The 15,028-nt window shown below is 37.1% G+C and overlaps 1 long non-coding RNA gene across 1 annotated transcript; it reads right to left on the bottom strand.

Annotated features, from left to right (window-relative positions):
• Positions 1-906: 906 nt before the first annotated feature.
• LOC129060190 (uncharacterized) lies at positions 907-14,043 on the bottom strand. The gene is made up of 3 exons (XR_008526704.1): positions 13,808-14,043; positions 12,359-12,501; positions 907-1,398 (listed from the first exon to the last, which is right to left on the bottom strand). It is a non-coding gene; the product is annotated as an uncharacterized LOC129060190 (long non-coding RNA).
• Positions 14,044-15,028: the final 985 nt, after the last annotated feature.

Below are 15,028 nucleotides of genomic sequence, written 5' to 3'. Positions count from 1 at the left end.
CCTTTCTTACTAAATGATCTTGTACTACTTTCTGGTTTCCCAGTCTCAACATCTGCCTCAAACTTTACTCCAGTTCCTCCAAAAATTATTCCTGGAGCATTTAAACGAGTATGGAAAACTGTACTCTCACCCATGTGGTTTTTTTCCAAGAAAATAAATTTTACTCAAAGGTAAAAACATCAGATCTTGTTTTCTTCTGCTTTCTGGCCAATCCTCTCCCATTTCAAGTGCTAGGAACAAGGACGTGCCTGACTCCTGCTCATCTTCTTCCGTCTCACAGGGAGCTCTCAGGGCAGAGGAACTTCTTCCTCCAGCATTTGTTGCTTAGTGAGAGTCATTTATATTAATGTGCCTTGCAATGAGAAGTCAGTCAGGTGTCATGAAATTCATTATGTCATGCAGAACATAAGGAGTGTCTACCTTATTAGACTTATTTTTTTTAAATAGGGATATAACTGTTCATTTTCCTTCAGAAAATATTGTATTGAAATAAGACAATTTTCAAAAATAAAGGCAAACATTTTACGCATTTAATTATGTTTTTTAAGTTGTATTGATTTTTTTTCCTGTTTGAGTATCCTTTTCTATCCATGTTACTGCTATATATAATAATTGATTGTTAGATAAATTGCTTGACTTTACCTCTCACCTTTGTTTAAAAATATAAAGAGCTACTTCACTCTTTAGATAGATTTTTCTTTTATCCTTAGTACTACATTGACTAACATTTTACACACCCCCCAAAAAAAAATCCCCAAAGGGAATCAAAATGAAAAAAATGAAAATGAAAAAAAAAGCCTATTATTTGTGTCTGCTTTTAGAACTCAAATTAATTAGTTAGACGAAATCAAGTTCTATTATTAATCTAACTAAATATACTGAGTACAGAGTAATTTCAGACATCTTCCCTCCACCAAGTTTATTTAAGGTTCTTTGGCAGGAACTGGTGCTGGAATAGGCAGCTTCTTGGATGCTTTCTACTTGCAATTTGATACCTAATGGTTTTCCTTTTGGCTGAGAAACTTCACAAACAGAAATGAGGCTTGATCATGTGACTCCAGCACTGCAGGAGCTTGGGTCTGTGGAAACAAGGGGCGGGCAGCAGTCATGGGATGAAGACTGCTCGTGGCTGCTGTGTTCAAGATGTAGCAGGCGAAGAATACATCCTGAGAAGGATAAAGCCATGTCCTTAGAGTTCAGGCATGACCTCTGAGAGCTGATTGAACATCCTCCTCCATCCCGGGTGAGGCAGCTGCTTCCACTCTGCTGGATACCCTTTTGGCGCAATGCAGAATGCATCAAAACTGTGTGGAGTGAAACGCGTGAACCTTGTTCTACCAACAGTCACACAATTCGGGGAAATTTGCTTTGCTGTTCTTAGCTTCATGGTTTTCATCTCTAAAATTGGGATAATATTTAGAAGTTACCATTTATTCAAGACAATGAGCCAACCACTGTGTTAAGTACTTTATATTTTCTCATTTAATCCTAAGTGGAAAAGCAACAAAGAAGTAGAGTTTAATTGTGTGAGTCTATGTTCTGACCTCCTTATGCCCTAATTTTCTCTTCTGTAACCTGGAAATCATGACGGTTTTTACCTTCCAGTATTGTGAAGATTATTTGAGATAATGAGCACAAATATTTACAAAAGTGATTGATCCACCGTAAGAATTCAGTAGATGATGGCTATGATTAACAGTCCTCAAAAGGTAGCTATTATTCCCACTTTAAGGATGTGGAAATTGGTACCAATAGCAGTTGCTAAGTAGTAGATCTGGGATTCAAGCGTAGGTCTACTGGCTATTAAAACTTAGCTGAAACCACCAGGCTAATAAAAATTCCTGTTGCCCAAATCCTCTCATTCCCTTGGCCTTTTTTCCCACCCAGCCTGTCTTAGCTGGACCTATTGGTCTCTATGGAGCACACTAACAGTCATTTCTACTCATCTAGTTCCCAGACAAACCCTGACTTGAGAGAGGAAGTTTCAAACCAGACTCAGCTTCTCCATCCTTTGAGGCTGGATATTGAGTCACTCTTCCTGTTACTGTTAACTCAGGACAAAGAGTTCCAGCACTAACCACAGAGTCCTGTCCTGTTCAGTAAAGAATGCGCCACAGCCACCTCATGAGAAAGAGGAAGGCCTTCTGACGCCGGCCACTGCCTCTCAGTCCCACTCCTGCAGTCGCCTCTGTATCTCTCCCCCTCTTGTCCTCCACACTGCACTCGACACTTCTCAAAACCAGGCTCTGCTTGCTATTAGTACTGACAACACTGTCATCCACACTTTATATATGTCCCTTCTAATGTTTATTATATCCCTTATGGTTACTAATAGTATCTCAAATTTAGATTGGAGAAGCAAATTTAGAATGATTAAATAATGTGTACAAGGTCACATAACCGTTTATCTTTTAATGATAATAATCTGCATTTATTATTCGTGAATATTTTGAAATCATCTAGAACAAGGTTTCTCAAGCCCAGCATTATTCCAGCCAGTGGAGAGAGTGTGCTGTCCCCATTTGTTGACAGAGCATTGAATTTACAAACATTAACTCTACCTATACCTCATTACCTCTACTCTCATCCCATTGGCCATAATTTAGCTATATGGCCACACCTAACTAGGCTGGGATATGTGGCTTTTGTGTCCATATAAAAAGCAGAAATTCTATTACTATAGAAGAAGAACATAGAAATTGGCAACAACTAGCAATATCTGCCTCAACACTTCATAGTGTTATCATGAGTACCAAGTGCACTGTGAATGTGACCGTGCTTTTGTAAGTTCAAAAGGACTGAACTAATAGTAGCTGCAGACTTCTAAAGAAACCCTTGCACCACAAATCTTGAAATGGTACCAACTCATGAAAATAAGTAATAGGTAGCAACAATCACATCAAGTTTCCCCAGGCGCAACTAGCTTCACTTCAACTGGGAATTGCCACGAAGACCAGGGTTTATGCTGCTGAGTGAAGTACACAATGATCACAGGAATTCTGGATTTGGAAGATTTTACCATTAGCTGTGCTGCAAGTCATTTGATTTTCATGTCATTTTTTCTAGACTGGGATGAAAACACACACACACACACACACACACACACACCTCTCATTTACTGTAGTTCTCACATGGACATCTGAAAAAGGAGTCTACTGATAGTACACTTTATATTCAAAGACCTTTGACTTGGGAATTGAGTTTGTCAGGTACTGTACCAGTCTGCTTTGATTAAGCCAAATTCTGAGTCCAATTTTCACTTTTCTTATCTGCAAAACTAACGAAAAGGATGAGATCATCTCTCCATCAAAGTAATAGCATTCTATAAATTTTGCTTTCCACAGCCACTACATAAAAGTCAGGGCTAAAGGTTGGTGGGAGAAGAGCCACAGGCTCCCTTTGGTGGTCTGAATAATCTACTGTGGATCACACAGCAGTCATTGGCCGGCTGGCACTCTTGGTTCAGCTGAGGTCCAGGCATAACAGGCCCGCCCTGCTGCCTCAAACCGAGGTGTATTGAGGAAGACGCATGTGGCTGTTTACACAGGGCCTGGAAGCCGGGGCCTGGCTCATGCTGAGCTCAGCTTCTCACTTCTCTGAGAACTGGAATTCCCCAAATTTTCCCCCAAATTAAAAGAACCAACAAACTGTATTACAAAAACAAACAGAATTTGTTTTTCTTTTAACAAATAAAAACTAATTTATGCTAAAGCTTTGTTGCCTTGAGTCAAGCCAACCGCATGATCCACTGCCAACGCTTCTCTGTATTAACTTCTCAAGTTTTTCAAGCTTAGTCCTTGCTGGAAAAAGTATAGGGTTTGCAAGCCACTAATTGGCCTAAAATGCTCCTCTATTTTATATAAACACACAGCATAGTATCAAAAATAGAGTTGCATTCATTAGCCTAAAAATCCAGCTTCCCATGTGAAATCTTTTTTTATGCCCCTCAAGATTTAGGTCTGCCTCTAGAGTTAAAGGAAAACTTGTTTTTTAAACTTGTACTCTGTAATTTCACATAAAAAAGAAAAGATGGCTTTGATTTCTATTTTTACCTATTAACATATTTTATAAGCAGTAAGGCAGAAAATGAAATTTTTCTCTCAACTATTCAGTGCTAATATTATTAGGAAAGCAAATCTGAAATTAAGCCAATCCATAGCAATATCGACAACAGCATAATAATACAGGTATATCTTGCTCTATTCCATGTTGCTTTACTGTGCTTTGCAGATATTGATTTATTTTAATAAACTGAAGATTTGAGTTTGTGGCAACCCTGCCTTGAGCAAATCTATTGGCGCCAGTTTTCCAACAACGTGTGCTCACTTCAAGTCTCTGTGTCAGCATTTTTCAGCAATAAAGTATTTTTAATTAAGGTAGTACTTTTTTTAGACATAATGCTATTGCACACTTAATAGACTACAGTATAGTGTAAACATGACTTTTATGTGCACTAGGAAACCAAAATAGTTGTGTGTAACTCGCTTTATTGAGGTGGACTGGAACCAAACCCGCAGTATCTCCGACGTATGCCTGTAAAAACACCAGATATGTTTCTATGGATACTGCCACAGATTGGTGATTAAATCCTGATCACATTTTGTGAAGCTAATTGTTTGCAATCCTTTGTGATTTTCATTTCTGAGTACACTTGGCCCCGTCATCACTCTAAGCAGATGACTCCTTCTTCTGCTTTACTGAGAGCAAGAAGATTCAAGGTGTTCCCTTGGTAGGTCCTTTCCTAACTCAAAATCCCTCTATATTCCAATTCCTTCAGGCTTTCTTTTCCCTCAAAGGATTAGGCATTGCTTATCCCTTCTTTTCTACATGAGACCCCTCCACCTGTATTCTTGGTTTCATAGACTCAAACTACTCCACAAGTTTATCAGTCTCTGCTTCTTCAAACATATTTCTTCTCTTAATCTTTCTGAATTACAAACAAGTTTTTCCCCATTCTAAAAACAATGCTCTATTTTTCCATCCCCCATAGCTCCTTAGCCCACCAGACATCCCTCCTGATCAACTCCAAATTCTCAAAATTATTGTGTAAATCAGCTGTCTACATTTTCTCCTTCCTTAGCTGCTCTTCAAATCTTTGAACTCTCATCTCTAGCCCCATATCTTCTCCTGAAACTAGTCTTTCCAAATTTAATAATAATCTCTGGATTACTAAATTTAGTAATTCATTTTAATCCTCATGGTTCTTGACTTCTGTATCATATGACACTATAAAGACGAATTTCCTCATCCCCATCCTCCACTAACCTGGGCCTACAGACACCAACAGCCCACTGCCTTTCCCTCAATGCCATGGTCTGGCATTAAACATTCTAAGGGCTTTGGACCTAGTAGATGGACACTGATGTCCCCAAGGACAAGGGGCCCTGCTGGCCTATTTCTAATTGTAAGATGGTGACTCTGATTTTGATCATTTTCCATGATGAGGTGAATATTTTCTTAGCTTCTACTATACTATACTGTCCAAATTCGCATTTTCCCACTTCTACACATTCTCCTCCTCTGTATGGCATCAGCTGCTCCTCAGAGAGACCAAACTCACATTTTCAATACACTACTAGATATTCCCATCTAGTCCTTGTAAATGGAATTTGCAACCTCTTACTCTTCCAGGGTCAAGGCCTCAGTGTTGTCTTTGATCTCATCCCCTCGCTCACTGCCCATGATTACCAGGACTGGTTGATTGTCTTTTTGCGAAGACTCTGGCAGGTGTCTATTATTTTGATTTCTGCTGCCAAGGCTCTAGTATATGCCCTTGCTATCTTTTGACTAAACTATGTCAATACTGTTTTATGGTTTCCTGGACTCCAATTGTTCCCAACTTTGGTTTATCTAACACATTTAAATAACTTTCCTATAACGTATCTTTTCATGGTTCTTCAATGACTCACAAGGAAAGGACACTAAGGTCACTCTCTTTTGCTGACTCAGGACCCTCTACCATGTGCACCCCATGGCCTAGTTGAAATGCTCTACTTACTGCATGCTATCACCTACATTTTTATCTTCTTGAAACTTATTTCAATATGTTTCTTCTACTTGGAAGGCCTTCAGCCTGGAGATATTCACTCTAAAATCTAGCTGTCATTTGAAGTCCTAACTCAAATGCTACCTACTACAGGAATCATTTCTGGATCCCTGCTCACTTCTCCCTTTGAATTTATTATTCTTAGATATAATTTCTCCCTTAACTTAAATCCCACTCATATTTTTGTCTCCTATACTTAGCTACAGTCTATTTGAGAGTCAAACAATTATTAGTCATTTCAAGAATAAGTTAAGGGAATGGAAAGATTGGAATATAAAGTAAGAAAGGAAGAGAGGGAGAGAAAGAAAAAAGGAAAAACTATAGGAAGAGAAGTAGAAGGAAAAACTGTAGGAAAAGAAGTAGAAGGAAAAGAAGAGATGTAGAGAAGATGGAGAGAAGGAAATATGAGGAAAGATGGAGACAAATGTGAGGAGAATAAATTGGTGAGGGTGGGGAGAAGGAGGAGGAGGATCACAAAACTGGAGGAGACTGGAAAACTCAGGACAAAGAACTTCTGTCACTAGACATAAAAATATGTTTTAAAGCTACTCAATCTAATATAGTGTGGCAGTAATCCAAGAATAGACTAATAAAACAGACTTGTGAATATGTAGGGAACATAATTTACAATAGATTTAGCAATGCAGATCAATGGGGAAAGCCACTGAGGCAATTGATTAGTCATATGGAAAAGAATTAAATTGCTTCCCTATTTCATATCATACACAAATGTTAGTTCCATAATTTATAAACTTAAATGCAAAAGGAAAATTATAAACTTTTAGATAAACAAATAGGAGAACAACTTTCTTGTTTTAGGATAGAGAAGGACTTTGTAAACAAGGTAGAAATAGTACCATCCCTAAAGGAAAAACAAATTATACAATTCATTATCTTAAAAGAGCTTTTGTTCATTGAAAGATACATGAAGAATGAAAAAGCAAGCCAGAAACTTGGAGTATATACTTGTAACACATATGACCAGTGCAGAATCAATATTCAAATATATACACATGCACACATAATTGTAAGTCCTGTGAAAAACTGAAAAAGAAAAATAATAAAAGTTGAACAGGTTCTATACAGTAGTGCTTGGAAAAATAAATATCTACTAAATCGCTTTAACAAACATTTAGTTTTAAATGTGTAAATTTGAAGCTTTGATGCTTTATAACACTCTGATTTTATATATACTTGAGAAACTCTTTCATAATTATAAAACGAATGTAAATGAATGATTGACAGCTACAAGTATGAAAGAAAAGAAAAAGAAACTGTAGAAGAGTGCTTAAAAAATCATTTCATTTTTATAAAGGCCCAAAACAGGTAAAAGTAAACAATATACAGTTTACACACCATATATATGTATGTATGCATGCATGTATACACATCAATATTCTAAAAATATAAACAAACAAACTAATGATACAGCCTTCAGGACATACTTACCTGTGGACAGGGGAAGGACCATGCTATTGATAAAATCACACAGGAGCATCAAAGGTCTGTTAACATTCTGTTTCTTTCAGAACACCAGCTGAGTACTGGGTGTTCACTCATTGAATTCTTTGAATTCTGCCTATGAATTTTGTGGCTTCATTTGTTTGCATCATATATTTAGTCTACGTGTGTGTATGTGTGTGTGTGTGTGTGTGTGTAAATACATATATACAGTCATGAGACATTTAATGATGGGGAGATATTCTGAGAAATGCATTGTTAGGCTCTTTTGTCATTGTGAGAACATCAGAGTATACTTCCACAAACCTAGATGGTATAGGCCACTATACACCTAAACTATATGGTACAGCCTGTTGCTCTTCGTCATCAAACCTGTACAGCATGTTACTGCACTGAATATTGTAGGTAATTGTAATGCAATAGGATGTATTTGTGTATCTAAACATATCTAAACATTAAAAAGGTATAGTAAAATATGATATTATAATCTCATGGGACCAGCAACGTATATACGGTCCATCATTGACTGAAATGTTGTTATGCAGCCCATAACTGTAAATATAAGAGACAATAGAAGAATTACTTTAAAGCTGTAGCTAGAATATTTAAACAGGCAATTTGGAGCATTTAAGAAAGTGTTAACATCACTGATTATAAGAGAGTATATATGAAGTATATATGAAGACAATTAGGGTGAGTGAAGACGTTGGGAGAAGACAATCAGGAAAAAATTGGAAAAGAACGGGTTTCCCCAACAGAATCGCATCTCCCAAAGGATAAAACTATGAACTCATTGCTTGGAATGATGATACTGGGCCATGTTGGTGCCTGTGGAAGAGGCCTGAGGGTAAGAAGGGAGAGGAAGCAGCAGAAGGGGGGAAAGGGTGAGAAGGAGATTAAGAATTGTAGCTGAGGTGGCTAGGTGCAGTGGCTCACGCCTGTAATCCCAGCACTTTGAGATGCCGAGGTGGGTGGATTACTTGAGGTCAGGACTTCGAGACCAGCCTGACCAACATGGCTAAAAATACAAAATTAGCTGGGCATGGTGGCACGTGCCTGTAATCCCAGCTACTTGGGAGGCTGAGGCAGGAGAATGACTTGAACCTGGGAGGCGGAGGTGGTGGTGAGCCGAGATTGTGCCATTGCACTCCAGCCTGGGCAACAAGAGCAAAACTCTGTCTCAGAAAAAAAAAAAAAAGAATTGTAGTTGAGCATGCATAGAAAGCACACATCCAGAGGAGAGAGGAAGAGTGTAAGTGCACCATCTGTGCAACTAAGAGATAGAGTGAAAAATGTGGGATTTATAAGCTATATACAGCTGCTGATATTTAATAGCTGAAAATAGAAGGAAAATTTAAATCAACCTTCACATACACGGACAAAACCTTTTATTAGAGAATATCCTACTGACAGCAAAGAAATTTTCTCTTACAATATTCTTCCACAAACTGATGGTCCATTCAAAAATACTCAAAAAAGAAAGAAAATACAATCTCTGCAAAACTATTACCTCCCAAAAGAGGTAGAAATGGCACAAAAAAAAAAAAAAAAAAGCTGTTTGTTGAACACAGGTATAAAATTATCATCACCAGGAAACAGATGGATACCATGGCCCAAGCCACCCTTCAAGAACTCAAATAGATTTATGAAAATGGCAATTTGAACTCTAGTTAAAGTAGAGCTACAAGTGTTTAAAGAAGAGAATAAAATTTAAAATATTGAACTGACAGATACCAGAAAGTAAATGAAGGAGAAAAATAAAGCCATCAAGTTGCAAAATGAAAGAGGAGTTGAAAATTTCATTAGGAACATGGAGAAAAATTATAGGAGAGAAAAAAGCTTTAAATCTATATTTTCAAATATTTTAAATAATAGGAAAAATGATATTTATAGAAAATGGACAGTGGGATCCCTTATGTGCAAGAGTTTGGTAAATAAAGAACAAAATGGAGGAAACTGAATATTCAAACATATTTCTCTGAAATAATGGGAGATAAATTTCCGGACTTCAAGAGTGTGCTGTGTATAGTAAATAGTTTGCAAAGATGGGCATCAACTGCTACTCCCTGGTACTCCTCAGTTTCATTCGTAGACTGTTTTTCCTGTTACTGAAATTGAAGTTTACCTTGGGACTGGCTTCTACTAATAAGATGTGGTAGAAGTGACGTTCTGGGACATCCATGTCAAGGCCTGAGGAGGCCTAACAGTTTTTATTTTAGTAACACTATCTCAAAGAAGACTTCCTTTCCTGAACTCTCAGATTTTCCTAACACTCAGCATCTCCATGAATTGCATATATTTTGAATTCAGTAATCATTACATTGCAGTAATCTGCTGCCTAGACCTGCAAAAGTCATTCTAAGATTTTTGTCAAATTATTGTACGGATTGATTCATCAATGAAATAACTGCATAGAGTTAGTAGTGATCACCACTGGAGAGAATAACCCCAGTAAAGATAGACTACAAAGAAAAATAGTGATAGCAATGAATAATCTATATTTAGAGGATAAAAAGTAACCTGGTAAGTAATTGGGGCAGTTGCTCTGGAGGTCCTTCTTGTTGCCATTAAGTAGATCTTGCATTAGTATGCATGTATTTAAAAATATTGCTGCACTCAAAAAGAACGATTAAAAATTAACTAAATCTAAATAAGAATGGGAAAAAATGGAATAAAGAAAATTAGCATTATGCTGGTTCCAATGATAATACCCACTTCTAGCCCTAGATTGAAGAGTCTACGGCAAGGTACTGCTGCCAAGTTGGGGAGGTAAACATAGGACTCCAAAATTAAGCCAAGTGTCTCAAATAGGGAATATGAAACACAAATTATTAAAGAATAAAGAAAGAAACTGTACTGCTGTCCCTCAGGATTCTCACAGATTGCATTTACTTAAATATGAGTTTTCATTTTTTAGAAAAATCACCAAAGAGTTACTAACAACTTGCTGAAATCTATTTTATTCTCTGCCTTTCAGCCTATGCATCTCAATTTTTCCTTCAGTCTTTAAATAATGAACTGATTTCCTCTAAGGAAAATAATATGTTATATATATAATCTATATTCTAATGATATGTATAATATAATAAAATTATATTATAATGATATTATGACATTAAATTATAATATGAATGATACTATATATAATATAGTACATATTAATGTATAATATATTATATTATATTTAATATAATATACTCAATATTTATTGAAATATATAATGTTTATTAAATATATATATCATATATAAATATATATTCATCTAGCTTATGTGTCTCTCTATGCAAGGAATAATCAAGCCTAATATGTATTTCTTGGTTCATATTGTTACCTGGTGACTGGCCATTTCCCAGCCTGAATCATCACACTCCTCATTTTGACATTACCAAACCATTCATTCATTTATTCAATAAATAGTTATTAGGTGCCTACTATCTGCCAGATCCAATGCATCAAGAAGTGGATACAAAGATAAACTATACAAATATGATCTCTGTTGCACTAGTCAGGGTACAAGCTAAGCTTCTGTTAACAAAGAAACCCCAAAGTACAATGAAATAAATAAGCAAATGTGCATTTCTATCCTGTATGTTTGTGGATTGGTAGGGCCATGCCCCACACTTACAGGCCCAAGAAGTCTGATCCAACTTTTGCTATACTACAGCCAGAAGAAAGGGAGAAGGGATCATGGGATTTATGGACAATCATAAACAAGGAAAAGACCTGAAAGGATCATACATACATCTACTCCCATCTCTTTCATCAATGTGTAGTCATGTGGCCACCCCGGCTGCAAGAAGCCACCTAGCTGCCAGAGGGATGGAAAAGGTGGTCTTTAGCTGGGTGGCTCTGTGTTCAGCTAAAAGCCCACAATATGTAAGTGGAGAAGGGTGGATATTGGGGGAGCAGCAGTGGTCTGCCACACCTGTTTTCACTCATCCTACATACCCCATGATAACTAACATACAAGAGATAGATAGTGAGCTGTGCCTTTAATAAAAACAGATTTTGGGAGTCATGGATGTACCTGGATGAAATTCAACTTATGCTGAGACTCCTAGGATGTTTAAGAATTAGTTAGAGAAAAAGGCGCAGTGAAGGAGGGCTCCAAGTAGAAGGAAGAGTGTTCAAAGACCAGATGAAGGTAAGCATGGTGATTCATGGAAAGTTTCTCTGAGTTCCAAATAGGTCTCCAGTGCCTCATAATCCCTAACAGTACAGACACTCAAAATGTATGCAATGAATAAATGAATGAATAATCCATTGAGTTCAAATGCCACTTCTTCTGTAGTATTTTTGACGGATGATTTTCTACTCTTTGAAAGCTTCTAGTGATAAAATGTTAATAAAGATACTATGTATTTATTTATTCAGCCAGTCAGTCAATCATTTATGTATTTATTTATTCAGCCAGTCAATCATTCAGTCAGCTAGCATTTATTAAGTATCTACTATTGTAAATCTCTAAAAACAAAACAATGAACCAAAAAGACAGCTCTTACTCAAATTATAGTCTATTAGTGGAACGGGAGAATAAAATTTAGTCAAATAATTACAAAGTATAAAATTGATACTGAAATCAAAAATGGTAGGTGGTGTTATGAGAACCTTATCTAGGATTTGGTCAAGTCAAAAAATGCTTCCCTGAAGATATAATTAAAAGGCACTCTGTAGGATATGCAGGAATTAGCTACTGAAAAAGGAAGGGAAACAATACTTGAGAGCCTTGGTGTCAAAAAAGAGATGAAGAGAAGACTGGTTTGGTTAGATAGGGGCTGGAGAAATAAGCAGAAAACAAATAAACTGTTGGGTTATAACCATTAATGGATTTGTTAGAATTTTAGATCTCACCAAATGTCCATGTTTTCTTTTCCCACATACATATGGATCTGGTCATGTGAGCAATTCTCACTGAAGGACGGTGAGCAGAGAACTTCTGTCTAAGTCAGTCAACAACAGGTGTACCTTCTCCACTCTCTCTTTCATCCCAACACCTGGAAACAAAGCACTCTGAGATCATGAGGTAGCATGAGGAAACTAGCTTGGGTCTCAAAGCCACTGCTCACAGGAAGGCACTGATTTATGCCTCCACTCAGTCAATTCTGCTCTCTTTGGCTTAGAAGATTCTTCTGTCCCTTGTCAACTCATTGTCCTCTTGTACCCATCCATTTATCTCCCTTGGAGGAGCTTGCCCCATCAGTAATAATTTCATTGCTTTGTGGTATCCTTGCCCTGGCCCTTGCTCCTGTCTTCTCCTCCACCGAGGTTACAAATTATGACGATGGCAAACAGTATTATAGACGTTCACATAAAAGTCCTCACAATAGAATATAATGGTGAGTTGAAGGGAGCACATTCTTAACCCAGAATGCATGACTTAAATCCTGCCTTTTGTAACCGACCTTGCTTTGTCACATTCAGCCAGTAACTTAATCTTTCTAGGTCTCAATATTCTCACTTGAAAAATATCGACAATAAAAATACTTAGTTGTATAGTTGACGTAAAGTCCTTAGTATACAGTACCTGGCACATCATAAGCTATCAATACCTTTTATTAATAGCTATTAATATACTTTTCATTATTAGACATTAGTTTAAAAGTAATATAATAATAACACAACCAAAACAAACAAAAACCCCCTCATAACTAAAGGTAGTTTTCCTTTCTTTTTCTTTGAAGTACAAGACCTCAACATTTTCTGGATAAGTATTAATCTGGATTGGAATACGAGTTCTTTATTTTAGGGTTTCTCTTGGTTATTTGCAGAAAAATTGCCCATTTTGACATTTTTGGTATTCATTTAAATTCAGATTATTTAATCTTTGTATTTAACTGAGTTACTTCTTCCCAGTAAACCTTCTAAAGACCTGTCACTGGTGAATTATTGATGCAGTGATAGCCTTTCTATTTGTGTGACTTTGTTTCTCTGCTTTGCATCTTTCGTTCCTCACATCCCTTTGGCCTACAGTTTAATTGAAATAGACTTTGCCCTATCCTGGCTTTTTTAGGAAAAACAGATGCCCACCTGAGTTTGAGAGATGAAGATATGCTGACACTAAATTTGCAAAGCTGTGTAGCTACCTTTTCTACCACTTCAACTTAAAGTAGTTGTTTTGCGTTTGCAATTTGGCCTAAAGCTCGATAGGAACACAGAAGGGGAAGTGATTTTTCTGAGATGGTCTGGGGGAATGAGTAGGGCAAACTTCAGGAAAAGAAATGACATTTGAAATATGATTAGAATTTTCTCAAGAAGACAGGGAGGTACATTCCAGACAAAAGGTCACTAGGATGCCCCTACCTCTCTCTGTAGCTGAGGCTTCCCTCTGGTTGCCAGGGTAATGTTTTGAAGGCAAATACCAGCCTGGGTCACACAATCTTAGGAAACTTTATTGACCTCAGGATATACACTGGCAACACGAAAGTAAGCAGCGTAATATCTCAAGCTCATCACAAAGGAAACCACTTTCACAAGTTTACGGGGGTTAAGGGCCCCTCCACATTACAGCAGCTGTCACAGCTCCCTCCCTATTCAGCAGCCTTCTGTGATAACCATAGCAACCCATAGCCCACTGTTAGCAGTGTGACCTGTCTGAGTAGAGGGAGGGCAAACCTCCAGTCGACCAGAGCTCCCTCTTCTGGGAGATTTCATCTAGTGCTGTCACGGGAACTAATGATAACAAAATAGAGATCATTTGGAGTCTTTGTTAAATACTATTAGGTCTCAGGTAGTTCTTATCTCCTTTATACCTAATAACACATACCTGAATTATAGAATACTGTCATCCCATGTGTGAGAAAGGCCTTACGATGGTGAATATTCAAATATCAATGGAGTGAACTACTTTGGCCCATTACCTTACTAGGAAAAGCCATGAGGAATACATTCTAAACCATTTTCTAAATCTAGCCTGTGTGTCTTTCTGCTTGCTTTCCTCTCTTGCTCAGTTGTTTTCAAATGTGCTCTACAAAGCTTTCTGAGTTTCTTGAAGCCCCCTCCAGGCCTGCTGGGGGTGGGTGATGAGGATGGGAGAATGCCAATGAGAAACTAGTGAGCCAGGAATTATAAAGTGAATAAGTCTGCAAAGATAGGAGAAAAGTAAATGACGAAAACGCTCTGCATACCATATAAAGGAATTATTTTAGGTTCCTTAACTTTCTGCTCACCACTAAGCTGATTGTTTTCCGAAGAAAAAACATAATGCTGTATGGATCATTTTCAGCTATCAAATTAGATCAACACTGGAAATTTCAACTCCCTTCTATATGAATAGAGTTGATTTGATTTTATCTTGTGCCTTTGGAAAAAACCTTTTACAGCTAAGTTCTTATTCTATCACCTTTCAATTCATCTACGATCTTAGCTATTAGGTATGTGATTTTTTAAAAAAGGAATGAGATAATGTAAGACAAACTGAGTGCTTCATAGAAAAGTCAAAATATAAATAATACTATGAAAAAGGATATTTACATAAATATTGTATCTATTCAAGAAAGCAGTACGTATGCATCTATTTTACAA

This window comes from Pongo abelii, chromosome 1, assembly GCF_028885655.2.
Source record: "Pongo abelii isolate AG06213 chromosome 1, NHGRI_mPonAbe1-v2.0_pri, whole genome shotgun sequence".
Taxonomy (NCBI): domain Eukaryota; kingdom Metazoa; phylum Chordata; class Mammalia; order Primates; family Hominidae; genus Pongo; species Pongo abelii.
Note: the sequence above shows the minus strand (reverse complement) of the source record. Positions and strands in the feature narration are given on the sequence as shown.